The 15,121-nt window shown below is 38.6% G+C and overlaps 1 protein-coding gene across 3 annotated transcripts in view; it reads left to right on the top strand.

Moving 5' to 3' along the window:
* Positions 1–15,121, top strand: part of PTPRO (protein tyrosine phosphatase receptor type O) — a 230,812-nt gene that overhangs the window by 101,729 nt on the left and 113,962 nt on the right. The window lies entirely within an intron of this gene.

Raw genomic sequence — 15,121 nt, 5'->3', positions numbered from 1 at the left:
TATAGTTCATTTCTTTAGCCTATAAGATAATGAAATGCCAAGCATTACATACATATGCACTTCCTCTGCTTAGTACATCCCAATGTAAATTGCTTACAGTTCATGTTTAAAATAGGATGTTTTTTCTAATACTAGGAATTTTCCTTATGGAATCTTATTTTTTTTAATTGAAGTATAGTTGATATACAATGTTGTGTTAATTTCTGCTGTACAACAAAGTGATTCAGTTATACATACATATATATTCTTTTTCATGTTCTTTTCCATTATGATTTATTACAAGATATTGAATATAGTTCCCTGTGCTATACAGTAGGACCTTGTTGTTTATCCATCCTATATATAATAGTTTGCATCTGCTAATCCCAAACTTCCAATCCAACCCTCTGCCGCCCCCCCGCCCCCCGCTTCCTTCCCCTTGGCAACCACAAGTTTGTTCTCTATGTCTGTGAGTCTGTTTCCGTTTCGTAATGTCATTTGTGTCATATTTTAGATTCCATATGTAAGCAATATCATATGGTACTTGTCTTTCTCTTTCTGAATTACTTAGTATGATAATCTCTAGGTCCATCCATGTAGCCGCAAATGGCATCATTTCATTTTTTTTTATAGCTGAGTAATATGGAATCTTATTTAAAAGAATCCATCCAGGGTTATAGTTTTGCCTATTCTATTTTCCCCTGTCTAGCAAAATGCACTGATTATAAAGAAAGGGTGGCAAAGAATAGGGAGTTGACATAACCTGTCTGGGCTTATAGGAAGGCCTTATACAGTAGGTTCTGTAAAACACTTGTTGAATGGTTTCCTGCTCAGTGTTCAAATTCTTAGCCTGGCATCCAAGACTTTTCTTCATTTGCTTTAATCTAGCCTTTTTCCTTGTCTCTCATTGCTTCTTCTCATGTGCCACGTGCTACCACTGAGTAAAACTTTTGAACTTAATCAGGTTCTGTACCCAATACTGTCTACCTCTAACAAATTTTCCTCACCATTTTCACTAGCCCAAGGGATCAGACTCATTCTTTCCAAGATCCCTTTAAATTTTGAATTTAATGACTTATGATTCAAGGAAATACCACTTCCTATGTGAAACATTCTTTGATTGCCCCACCTGAATATTATCTCTCCTTTTGTTCCCGGCTCTTATGGATCATGTCTTCTTCCCAATGTTGTATATCTGTGTCCATGTCTTATGTCCCCTGCTGTTTTTGCAAATTCTCTGAGCAATGCTGCATGACAGTATTCTGCATTCAGGAAATTTCCTCTAATTACATATTGAATTACAGTGAATTACTAAGCAGCAGCCCTGACAATGCAGGAGTTTTATACTGTAGTTTATTTATTAGTTTTGTCTCTCCTGGGTGTTGGAAACCCTCAGCCAGACGTAGCTGAGCTTTTTCCTCAAGGTAATTGAGATTCTCTCCTGCCTTTGCCATCTCAGTTTCATCCTGTGATTATCTGGCCATAATGATGTGACTGCTTTACAGAAAACTTGATGTTATATCACGTGCACAAATTTTGTCTTTTTGTCTATAATTGTTCAATTTCATTCTTAAAGTCCAAGCTTTCTGCCTTTGCTACATGGAGTTCATCACCTCTGCCTGTTGCCCTTTCTAGATTTAAATCTGATGTGACACAACCCGTACAAACCCGGAAATATACAGATGCAACACTCTTTTCTAACTCTTTCACAGACCATTTCCATGCGAAAAGAATCACATTTAACTGCCTGATATGAAAGTTGCTTCATGAATTTTGCAGACCTGGGGTGAGAAAAAGAATATTTAGATCCAAGGCTTGAACGATTCACCCACGCAACTTTCAAACGCACATTCCTTCAATTCTTTTGAACACCTACTGTGTAACATACAATTTCCGGGCGTATTACGTCATTATCATCTCTGAGTTATTCTAAACATAAAGTTGACAAAAACTGAAGCTTAAAAATAAAATTGAGTGAAACCAAGGCCCGTAATCTTTAGTAGGTTAACCTAGATCATAAAGCTAAGTAACAGGATTTCAACTCAGGTACCTAATGCAGAGTTCAGTGCTCCCAGGGGGACACCCAGGGTGTCAAGCAGATGTGTCAACTGTGGTAGCATGTGGCTAGCGCTTCTCCTGGTTCATTTTAAGCCTCTGAGCCTCATCTTTGTGTTACCCCAGTGGTAAAAGCCACCTCTTCTGAAGACGGCTTCACAATGGTTTATCAGCAAATTATCTTCTCCACTGGGTCACCTGTTTTCACATTGCAAATGCCTCCTGGTTAGAGGCACTGACTTGCTTAGACTCTCGGCTTATCCTACATGGCTCGGGACCTTGCCGATTAACCCATTCATGCCTGCAACCTGCGAGTAAAAACTTTGAAAAGTAAGGCTTTGCTACTCAAAGTGTGTTCTATGAACCAAGAGCATTACTACCACCTGGGAGCTTATTAGAAATGCAGACGCTTGGGGTCCATCCCAGACCATCTGAATTCATACGCCTTTGAATTTTGAGAAGCCCTACCAAAGCACTATATTCATTGAAGCTATTTCTCTCACGATATAATAATTTTTGGTATGTTTGTGACTAAATGCAGTGAAAAAATTCTCAATTTTTTGTTTTTAATTTGTTCGTTTGTTATCAAAAAATGATAAACTCTGCAGGCAGTCTCCATTTCCCCTTGGAAAGTAATCACTTGTATACAACAATTGTCTCCACTCTGCCCACTCATCTAAGAGCCAACTTTGCCTTGTATCTCTACAGAAAGTCCACTTGAGGAAGCTTTATTTCTTATGGTAGAAATGGGAAAAAAATTAATTGATTTGGTAGGTTTGGGAGGACAAAATATCATCATGGAAATATCACTGGAGTGGATTCAAGAAGATCTGCATTCAATAGGAGTCTTCCTCTAACCAGGCAGTTACCCCTGGGCAGGCCCCTTCCCACTTCCCGGCCTTGGGTTTCCTCATCTGTATTAAGGAGTTTGGACAACATAATCTCCAAGGCTCCTTCGTGCTCCGACAGCTAGTTGGGACTTTACTGATACTTCCTTAATAGATTTCTCATTGCCACCCTAGTCTCTTTCTCCACTGCCAAGTCCAGATAAGTCTTGCTTGTTGCCATAGCCTTCTAATTGATCTCTTGCTTCATTTTTGCCCTCTCCCCATCCGAGCTCCATACCACTGCTAGTTCTTTTGTTCTCTAATCATGGCCTTCTGATGCTTAGAACACTTCAACGGTCCCAAACACCTGGACATGACCTGCAAGTCCCTTCCTGTTCCTTGAAGATGCTGTGCTGTCCTCTGTCCCTAAACACACTGCTGCTCCCAGCCCCTCTTGCCTGAAACGTCCCCTACACTCCAGCCTGTTGGCCACTGACTCCTGATAATCTTTCAAGCATCAACTTCATCATCACTAGGTAAAGGTGTTCTTGCTATCAGAGTACATTGTGCATCTCATCATAATATTTGATGCTCATTTAGAATTAATCTTTGTGAGGGCTGAACAAGTCTCCCTTGCTCATAATCGTGCTCTTGTAACCAACACCAAGTAAGCATTACAAATTATTATTTGAATTCCATCCTCTGCTTCCTAGTTATTGATAAACTAATAATAGTAAACTCTAAATATTGCTTTAAGGATTAGGCATAATTAATCTAAAATGCCTAGAACAAACCCTGGCATATATTAGGTATTTAATATATGCTAGCTATTACTACTGTTACTATTCTTTTCTCTCTTTAATTACAGCAGTTAGTACAGGCTTAATTGTAATTACCTGGTAAGTAAAAATCTCTTTGTCACTCTGAATGCTAAAGGGAATACACAAAGAAGTAGATGCATTCACCTAAATAAATGCATCAAGTTAGTGGTTTTCCTTATTCCAATGAAACAGAAAATCATACTGTTATGTACTAAATATATATAATTAATCATATTCATTGTAAATTACGCAGCAATGTATTTGGAAAATACAGTATTGAATTATCACAAAGTATTATTAAATTCTTCCAGTAAATGTTCCATGATTTGTTCCCTTGAAGCTTAAGCTAATGGAAAAGGCTTGAGAGAGATTATCATTTTGAAGAAAACAGATCCTGGATACTTATGACCTAAAAGGAAATCTGGCATGCATCTCTTAATATTCTTAGAAATTACTCATAGGTTCAGCTTTTATTAATTCATAACTCTTTGAAGTTATGAATTGAAAGGGGTCTTGAAGTCCAATCTCTCATCCAATATTTGAATCTCTGTGGCACCATCTTAGCCAAGTGGATGGGCGGCCTCTGCATGGGCAGTTAGATGATTAAATCTCTATTAGTTTCCATAGCAACATATGATTTATTAATGATGCATCCATGAGTCTTTAAAAATATATTGTCTGTAAGTCAGAAACAAATTATAACACAGTCATAGGAGAAGAAAAACAAAGTGGAAGGTAGATAAGGAAACAATTGAGATATTAACCAAACTTTAGTTTGATTTTTTTCTGTCAGATATTAAATAATAACACAGATAGAGTCATGACCAGCAAACATACGAAATGTCAGTCTTATTCTGCCACTGTGTTATTGTTCATTATTACTTATTCCCAGTTTACACCTTTTCTTCATTATCTCTCACCCATTCTTTCTTTATATTCCTTTAGTCTTACCTCTGTGTCTAATTCCTGCTTTCTCACCACTTACTTCCTTGCCTCTCTCCTTGATATCTTTCTTAGTTTCGCCAAGTATTCTTTTATTTCTAAAATACGGTAATATGATTTTGCCATAATAATACAGAAACTGAGCTGTAATAAGAAGTAATCTGACACAGAAGAATAGGCTGAAGAGACAGTAAGAATATGTTGTTAAAGGCTCAGTAAAAATAAGATAGGTGGATGAATGGATAAATGGATGGATTTCAGCTTATAAATATTTATTAAGTTCCAAATAGCAAAGTACTCTGTTAGATTTTGTGATAGATAATAAGTGAGGTCCGATTCTCTGTCTTTAGGAGCTTAAAATCTACAGGAAATTTATACACAGAACTAACCAAACACAGCACAAGACAGACCATGAGCAGTAATATGAAGGGAGAAAAAAATGGGGAAAAAAAGAGATAGAGAAGAAGGGAGAAGTGGAATATTATTCAAGGAAGAGGAAATAGAGTAGTTAGCAAATGGAAAATTACTATTGATTATAAGTATTACATTTCAGGGTATTCAAGAAAGGAAAGGTGTGTTTCAGAACTTAAAGCACATGATATTAATTTTTTAAAAATCATATGGATTTCACATTCAGCCATGGCCTGTAGAAGTATTGCATGCTACGACTTTATTAAGACTTTATTATGAATCAAATAAAAGCTGTGTAACTAAAGATCTTTTGTTTAACATAAATTGTGTAGATTTATGGAGATTGGCATGAGGTACTTGTATCGGGCCACCGATAATAGCTGCTGCCTTTAAGAACAGAAACTAAAATAGTAAGAAAAGATACAGAAAGAGGTTTAAACATTTCTGTACAGAATCCTATTAAAAAAAAATTCATGTTTACCATTAGATTCTGTACCATCAAAATGTTCTAATGGTAAAAACCACCTTTTAAAATTATTTCAAGCATTTCTGTTTTTCACCTTTTAAATTACATCTTGTACAGGGCAATAAGAAACTCTTTAATGATGAAATGCCAATTAACAACAAGTTCAGTATGTCAAGTAAAAGTAATGATATTTCCTCACCAAATACCACAGCATGATTTATAGAAATGCCATCCTTTCCCAAAGAATGCAATGCTTTCATTTGGTGCGGTAAATTGCATACTGTCTCTTTACAGCTGTTCCCAAAGACAAAGATATTTTTGAGCTTCATTTATAAAACATAAATATCAGATTGTTGTTCCAGCCTTCTTGTAATTCAACATAGCATCAGTGCTGGCTGAACAGTATTCACGCAGTGGAAAGTAAGAAATGGTGACAATTTAAAGTTAACATTGTGAAATGAAGATGAATATGTAAAATGTTAACCTCAAATGGTTTAAGTAGATGTTATGAATACTTAAAGTGAGGAGAGCAGGATCTTGACAAAAGAGCCTTTTGAAATTATTTGCACTTCCTACTGTAAGGGCAATCTGCCTGTTACTAGACTCGTATGATCCCACGTACAGAGTGATGTGTTCTGGGAGGGCTGTGGATTACAGGAAGAGACTGATTCTGTCTGAGGTGGTCACAAAGATGTCTCAAAGAAGGTGGTATTTGATAGAGATACAGTGTCAGAATTGGATATTCGAAGTGAGGGAAGGGATATTTCGGGCAGAAGGAATACATCAATAGGACAAAAGAGGCAAGAAAGCCCCTAGGCAAGTGGAATGGGGAGTTTGACTAGTCTGTGAGGTTCATGGAGTTCTTGACAGAGAAATAGTGACAGATCAGATGAGATGGTAAATTAGGGACAGATTATGAAAGGCTTTAAGGGTCACACTAAAGAATCTGGGTTTTATTGGCTAGTGAATAATAAGCTCAGTGGTATTTTTCCCCAAGGTTTTAAACCCAGAACATTCACATGACCAGAACTGTGCTGTTTATTGGGCATTCAGAATGCACTCAGCTGTGCCAGGTACTTTACAAACATTATCCAATATGGTCATCACAAAAGTATAAAGGAAGTAGTAACCCCATTTTACAGATGAGAAAACTGTCTCAGAGAGGCTATATAACTTGCCTTTGTTCAACAATCTAATAAGACAAATTTTTACCCTAAATTATATGCTCCTTACTCTTCATAATCCTATTGTTCTTTCAAGACTGTAATTTTGTAATTCTCTTACTCTTAATAATTCAGTATTTTGAAGAAAGGAGAAATAAGAGTTAGGCTTGTTTAGAAGCTATTTTACTATGACAAGAAAAAATAATATTTCTAATTGAATTATATCTATAACTAGTTCAAGTAACAGCAAATCTGAGCTACCACTGTTCCTGAAAAATACACGTTGAAAAATTGCATGATTATCATTTTAGAGTTTTATTATGATGTTGAGGGTTCTTACACAAGTGAAAACTTAAATTTCTTTTATTATCTACTCAGTTTCTAATGATATTCAGAAAGCTTTGCAATGCAGCTAACAAGAGCTTCCTTAGCCAGATTCATTAAGTGTAATTGCCATTTTTTAAACCATCAAAATTAAGCACTTAGTATGTGCAAGACATAAAATATGGCAAGTATCTTAATTCCATTTTTTTCATTTTAATCACAACAACATTGTAAGATAGGCATTCTTTTCCCATTTTCTAGACAAGGATACTAAGGTTCCCTGAGGTCTCTATGGGGTAGTCCATATGTAATGGAACTGGTATTCATGTTGAGCTCTATTTAAGTCACTATTCTTTCCACTACACCTGAATGTCCTGTAACCGCCCACGCCATGTAATAAAGATGAGTGATCTTGAAGTGATGTTCATGCCACATGGTTGCAGAGGATTGAAGTAAAAGACAGTCTGTGGCACAAACTTGAAGTGGAGTGTCATGGTTGTTGGACAGACTTTGAAATCAGAGAAACATGGATTTAACTCTCATGCCCACCACATAAAAGCATGTGACCTTAGGCCATATTACTGAAGCTTTCTGAGGCTCAATTACAAATTGGGAAAATGCAAATAATAATACCTATCTTAGAGGGTTGTTAAAAGGATTAAGCAAAGTAATGCCTAAAAAGTTCTTAACACAAAGTAGATTCTTAGTAAAAGTAAGCACTGTTCATAGTAGTAGCTGTGTTACCACGCTGCCGTATCTCCTCGATTCCCAGGGCTTCAGCTACCATCTCTCCTGCGATCTCTTCCAAGTATTAGATCCAGACCTCTCTTCTGAATTCTGGATGCATACAGCTCATCAGCCACTTGGCATTTGCACTTGGATATCCCACATGCATCTTATACTCGTTGTGTATCAAACTGAACTGAACTAATTATACACATCACCTTCTTCCCACCCTGCTAATGTCTGCTTGCCTGCAGTCGTTTTCATATATGATAATGGCAATGTGTTTGTGTGTAAAATCAACCCCACAAGCAACTACAACCAATCAGATTTCAAGTCACTAAGTTCTGCATTTCTATTTTGGCTCTACTTTTGTAGAACAAAAGTTCTGCATTTCTCCTGACATCATGCTGTTCCTAGTTGCCATCATTTCTCTCCTAGAATACTACCATCACACCCTACATCTGCCTGTCCTTACCAACCAGCTCTCTGTACTGTAACCAGAAGGACCCTCCTACCCACCCTGAGACCTAAATGAAATTGGCTTTAAATCCTTTCCCATTTCCAGTGTTCAAATCCCCTTGGGATTTTTGTCAGTTTGGAGGAGGTTTTCATTCTCACAATTTCCTCTTCCCTCAGGCATCCACCAGCTTCTATGATGACCATTTCTGTGTCCTAACACATGGATGTGAAACTCAGCCCCTTCATCAAGTCACACTAATGAGCCACTCACACAAAACACGTGTGAATGTCACAAACATTAGTAAAGATTGGGGTTTGGGGAGATAGAGAAATGTTTAGGATTCAAAATGCTAACTTCAAGTGAAACATTAGGCTTTCCCAGTTTTAAAATGCTCTTTGACCTCCTCATCATCTGCATATTTCTGTTAGCTGATTGCCCCTCCTGTATCCCAGTATCACACCATCATGCTGGCTCTTCTCTCCATGTTTTTTTTTGGTTTGTTTTTTTTTTGCAGTACGCGGGCCTCTCACTGTTGTGGCCTCTCCCGTTGTGGAGCACAGGCTCCGGACGTGCAGGCTCAGCGGCCATGGCTCACAGGCCCAGCTGCTCCGCTGCATGTGGGATATTCCCGGACCGGGGCGTGAACCCACGCCCCCTGCATCGGCTGGCAGACTCTCATCCGCTGCGCCACCAGGGAAGCTCTCTCCATGTTTTTTTTTTCCAGCCCCTCCTCTCTTATCTCTCTCCCTTACTTTCTGGAATAAGGGCATTCTTTTCTTTGTAACTTGAATACTAGTTTGACTGTCTTTTTTTGTTTGTTTTTGTTCATTTGCCTAGATTCCTCCGCTCATACCTTTAGAGTGTGTCCTTTTATCCCAAGTGGTTCGTTATCAAGTATTTTTTCATTAAAAGTTCCCCTAATAGGAATTTGGGAGCCAGCAGTTAACATAACAAATGTTTTGCTTCTATTGCAGAATGCAAATCTGTTTCACTCCCCTGCTTAATAAGCTGTAAGTGGCTTCCCATTGCCTTGAGCAATAAGCCTCACCTTTTTAAGAAGGACTTAGAAAGTATCCTGTGATCTAGCTTCCACTATTGACCATTCTTATGTTATTCTGGTTTCTCAAATACATTGTGCTTTCTCCAGCCGCCAAATCTTCATATACACTGTTCTTCACACATCATATTTTTTCTCTAAATCTTCAGCAGGCCATCTCTTACTATAGCCTGTACTTACCTGTATAGACTCTTACTCTAGGTTAGATCCTGTTGCTAGGTCCTCTTTTATCATCATTCACTTCTGTACAATGCCTCTTTCACTTGTAATTATTTAAAATGGTATATTTCTTCTCTTCTGTTGTAGACTCCAAGCACCACTGGAACCAGGACCAAATTTCTTTTCTTCACCATCTATATCTTCAGCACCAAGCATACAGCAGGCACTCAATTTTTAAAAAATTTTTTTTTAATTTATTTATTTATTTATTTTTGGCTGCGTTGGGTCTTCGTTGCTGAGCGCGGGTTTTCTCTAGTTGTGGTGAGCGGGGGCTGCTCTTCCTTGTGGTTCGCGGGATTCTCAATGCGGTGGCTTCTCTTGTTGCAGAGCATGGGCTCTAGGCACACGGGCTTCAGTAGTTGTGGCACGTGGGCTCCAGTAGTTGTGGCGCACGGGCTTATTTGCTCTGTGGCATGTGGGATCTTCCCGGACCAGGGCTCGAACCCGTGCCCCTGCATTGCCAGGTGGATTCTTAACCACTGTGCCACCAATTTTTTTAAAACTACATGAAAGTACACATTGAGCAAAGCATGTGTGTAAAGTACAGCACTTCATCTCCCTTGACTTCTGGGCTTTAATTTATCCGGCATGGAGGGATCAGTCCTCCAGGAAAATCATAAAATCCCAGTGATGGTGGAGGATACAGGAAACAGGAAACAATTTGCTTTAAAGATCTGAAAGTTCTGTTGTTGACAATGCTAACTCAAGGAGGAGGGGGGTTAAAGGGCAGTGCTTACAAAAGGTCACAAGGATCGCACCTAAATAGGCTGTGAACTATGTGTTTCTAAGCAGAAGGCACTCTTTGTTAACTATCCTCAGGATTTAATTAACTGGTATCACAGTTGGAGAGACACTTCCTGCCTGTGGGGAAATTCAACTGAACTCATCAATTCTAAAATAACTGATTAGCGCCTTTATCTTTCACATTATCTTTCTATAAGTGGGACAGCTACATTTTTACAAGCATCTTTCTGAGGTAAAACCACTTAAAAACTATCAATACTGTTAGGGATAAAGAAGCAGGGTAGAGAATTTAAAAATTCAGGCAAAATAATGTTTGTCAGTATTGCATGTTGAAGTAACACTTGTTATTGAAAATAACACTTGTTTCACAGAATTGACCTGTCAGAGACCCCTATTTTTCATAACATATTAAGCCAGAAGAATGTCACGCATTTTCAGAACTTGCCTGATCATTGGACTGTCAAGAACAGATGTATGTGATGGCTTTCTGGATGGTGGACCCACCTCCTCCCGAGTCTATCATCAACCAGGCAGCTTCACAGGTCTCTAAACTCGTCACCATAGTAGGTCCCGGAAACTGTTCCCATGGTAACCTTCAGTCAAGCAGGTTAGCTCAGGCTGTCTCACACAGGTGTAATAATAGAAAAAGAAACTCTTTCATGAGGCCACAAAAAAGGGTAATATTGATTATTGAATAAGTAGACTGAAAGTCAGAGTGGTTATGGAACCATTTATGAACCATGGTGTTAGTGTCCTAAAATGATACATCTTCTAAAATGTACATGTCCCAAAGAGAATCAAGGAGAAAAATAGGTCATAAATACCGTAGCAATAATTAGCTATTGTTTTTGGAGGCTCTACTAAATATCACGGACTCAACTGGGTAATGTACACATATAATCTCACTTCCCTCCCCCCAAAACCTGGTCATAATAGGTTTTAGCTTTTCCATAATTTACCTGAAGCAAAGGAGGCTCAAAGAATTAAAATGAGAGACTTTCACTCAAGTGAGATTTGAACCCACGTTGGCCTACCTCCAAAGTTTCTTTTTATCTCCGAAACTGCTTTTTTTTCATGATATCACACTTTTTGAGCATCTCTCAAGCATAATTAGAGAAATAAATCATAGTTTGTGCTGAGAGAGTTCACCACCAATTAAGGACAAGTATGAAAGGTAGCATTTGGGCTACCTTTGTGCCTCAGTGTTTTCATCTGTGAAGTGAGATAAAAACTTAATGGGAGGTTCTGAGGATGAAATGAAAAAATGTATTTTAAACCATTTTATAATATATAAAATGTGATATGTGGCTATTGTTATTATCCTACCTGTCACATAAAATCTTGGCGTATCTCCTCAGCCTAAGTTTCTTTCCACTTTAAAAACGCCACGTTGAGTTCTTTCCTCAAGCTTGTTTTCTTTGATCTCCAAAATTAAGAGCTCCACAGAGCTTCTACCCCAGGTCCATATTGACAGTCGGGAAATAATTACTGCATTAATATATATAATAAAATGCTATTTTACACACACTTACGCACACACACGGCAACTTGCTAAGGAAATATTATTAGTATTTATTTTAAATTAATGCTTCATGGGTAAAAATTGACTTATCATTCTGCACTCTGGTTGTGCAGAGCAGAGTAAGGTTGAAAGCTGAAGGTGCAAAGATAATCTATTTAATCAAGGAAATGGCAAATGCAACAAATTCAAGGGCTGAACCCAGTAACCTACGGGCTGAGACTGGCCTGCAAATGTGGTTTTTTGGGGGGTTTTTTTGGTGTGGCACCTTTTATTTGTTTGTAACTAAACTATTTACAATATAATCAATGCCCATGAATCTATTATGACCCCAAAACAAAGCTAATGTGAACATTCTTCGACATGTTTTTTGGAGCACATATCCATTCATTTCTGCTGAGCCTATATCTAGAACTAGAATTGCTGGGTCATGTGTTATGTAAATATTCAGCTTCAGTAGATATTGCCAGTTTTCCAAAATGCTTAAGCTAATTTACACTACCACCAGCAGTGAATGAAAATGCCACTTGCTCTAAATCGTTGTCAATACTTTGTGTTTGTTGTCTTTTTAATTTTAACCACTCTATGGGTATGTAGCTTGTGTTACTCTTTAACTCCTTAAAAGTTGCCTTGTGCTCTCATTATTTTATACTAGTAAAGGACGTGCTCTTAAAGATGTTACTATTAACTTTTTGATGACCAAGTCTAATGACTTTTCTTCGATCCTTGCCTTTCATTTCTTACCAACATGTGACACCACTGACCCCCACTTTCTTCTTGAAACCATATTCCATTGACTTCCATGATATTACATTATCCTAGAAGGTACATCTTTATCCACAGTCCCAAAATCCAGTATACCCTTTATTTTATGTTTGCCTAGAGACAAACAAATGTGTTTTCTTTGGCCAGATTTTAATGATGCTTTTAGACAATGCCTGTACCCTCCCATTTGCTAACTAATCCATCATTCAATCCTCTTAAACTTGACTGTTTCACACATTTATATTACCTGCCAGACATTTGAGTTTTGGACCCCTTTACCAAGTAAGAGGCAAAAGAGATGAGGGCTCTGTCTCATGAAATCGTAAAGACAGAAATGGATGTATCTGAGCATGTAAAACATGAAAGGCAGTGTTGCCGTGAATGTGGACTCAGGCAGCAGGAGAGAGCTGACATACGCCACCTGCAAAGGTACATGTAAGACCCACATAAAGACGTCTGGCAGCACACAGCAGCTGGTAAGCACATTCACTCGGCAAGCAGCTTTCAAGAACCTGCTGTACGAGCTTCAGAGCAGTTTCTGGCACCATGCAATAAGCATGATGGAAGTTGATGTTCTTTTTTATAATATTGTCATCACTGAAATCATTATCATTGCTGTGATTATGGGTCAGACGCAATTCTAGGAAGGACAGAGTCACACAAAGCCTGTCTTTCTCTTTACTCCCAAATAGAATATATCCCCAATGTCCTGCACCATTCCTGATACACGCTGGTTGCTCAAAATTTTCTGAAGAATGATAGAATAAATAATGGGAGATTAGGGGGAGGCCATCCTTAGTCTTTGAAATCCACATCCAAATTCTGCTCTGACAGTTTCTGAAAGAAAGAAAGTATCAGGGCTGCTCTGGGACTTTAATCTTCCTGAAGGAACTGAAAGGACAGACTGTCTTGCTGGAAAAGGTTTCCCAGGAGCTGGACAGGAGGCTAAGTGGATGAATTACATAACGTCTGCAGAGAATTATGGCCATTAAGTGCTATATAAGCACGAGACACCATTAATACTACCATCTAAAAGAACTGAGCATCCCATCGCTTCTTATGTGGTAACCTTAGCACAGCAGAGTTTTCTAAGTGTTCCCTCTAACATGCCCTCTCTAATAATACTAATCATTGATTGGTTTGCCAGCTGAAGCACTGATAATGTTCTAGAAGCATGTCACACCGGCAGGTCACACGGGCAGATCTGGGGCAGCCAGCTCTTGTTTGAACTCTGGTCAGGTCTTATGTGAACTGTTACAACATCCTTACTGTCTGCTGACCTTAGATGGGCTCAGTCAGACAATTCCTAACTACACTAGGCCCATCCTTCTAACTATATTGGCCTTTCTAAACTGTGATCTGTCTAATCATGCCACTTTCCTGCATTCAAACAGTGCATGATTTCTTTTGGCCTAAAAATATCCAGATTCCTTAATAAGGCATAACTTGCACTGGGCTATTTGCTCTCTCCTCTGAGCATCCTAGCACTGTCTACCCACTCCAGAGCAACCTGGAGTCTCTTCCTACTTCTCCAGATGACTTTTCTCACTTTTGTTTCCCTGGGAAACTCCTGAGTACCTTTAAAGCATCCCTTCTACCCTGAAACCTTCCCTCATATCCATCTGCAGAAGCAGAATGAATTGCTATCTTCTCTACATGTCTATAACACTGAACAATTTTCTTATATCAACCAGGACCTTTGGCTGCAAATTTTGGAAGTCCGACTTAAACAATTTAAGCTATAAATTGGGATTTATTCAGTATGTATCTGTGGCTAGTTCTCTTCCTTGACCCACATGCCAGGGACTCATCCTGCATTTTTCTCCTCTTTAATGCTGTCCACTCTGTCTCCAATAGCTTTTCTGTCCCAGGACTGGCTTTGGAACAGGTAACAGGCTCCTGGGCTCCCACTTCCTTGCTGAAGCCAAACCCCTAGGCCCCTTCTTCTGTCTCAAGCAACTTACCTCTAGTTCAGGAAAAAGAAATACCAAGGGGCATCAGAACGTGTGGATCCTAGACCTTATTCTGACATCAATTAGCTGTGTGACATTTGCACCATTGTCCTCTCAAGCGTGAAATGAGGGTGTTGGACCAGAGAAATTTCTATATTAAACTTCGTTATGCAAAGGACATTTCAGTGAAAATATTTTGACTGCAGAGTTGAGCAATACCTTTACCAGTCTCAGAAAAAGAAAAAGAAAAAGTTTTAAACAGTTTTCTATCCACCAAATAAATCAGCATTGGCCTTACCTAAGTTTACCAGATCCATTTTGATTACTTTTAATACTTCCTTTTTGCTCTGCTTCTCAGCAGGGATGACATGCCTGCAACATACATTCAGAATTTTCTCCTGAATGTAGATTCTAGGAAAAGCTGAAGTGAAGGGGACAGAGAAGAAAAAAATAACATAGATGACATTTCTTTTAGGCTCACTGCCGAGACTGCACTTAGCCTGCTGCCTTATCCTCATTAGTGCCACTGACTGAATCTGATTAGCCCACCCTGATTTATCTTTGGCAACCTGGGAACACATGGGCCAATGCTTATTTTGATGGCTGATACAATCATCCCCAAAGCTGTTGTTAGCATTTGGAAGATCAGTTCCTTTTCCTGGAGACTTTAACTGTCTACATGGCATCATGA

The sequence above is a fragment of the Tursiops truncatus genome, chromosome 11 (assembly GCF_011762595.2).
Source record: "Tursiops truncatus isolate mTurTru1 chromosome 11, mTurTru1.mat.Y, whole genome shotgun sequence".
NCBI lineage: Eukaryota > Metazoa > Chordata > Mammalia > Artiodactyla > Delphinidae > Tursiops > Tursiops truncatus.
This window is presented reverse-complemented; position numbering and strand designations above follow the sequence as displayed.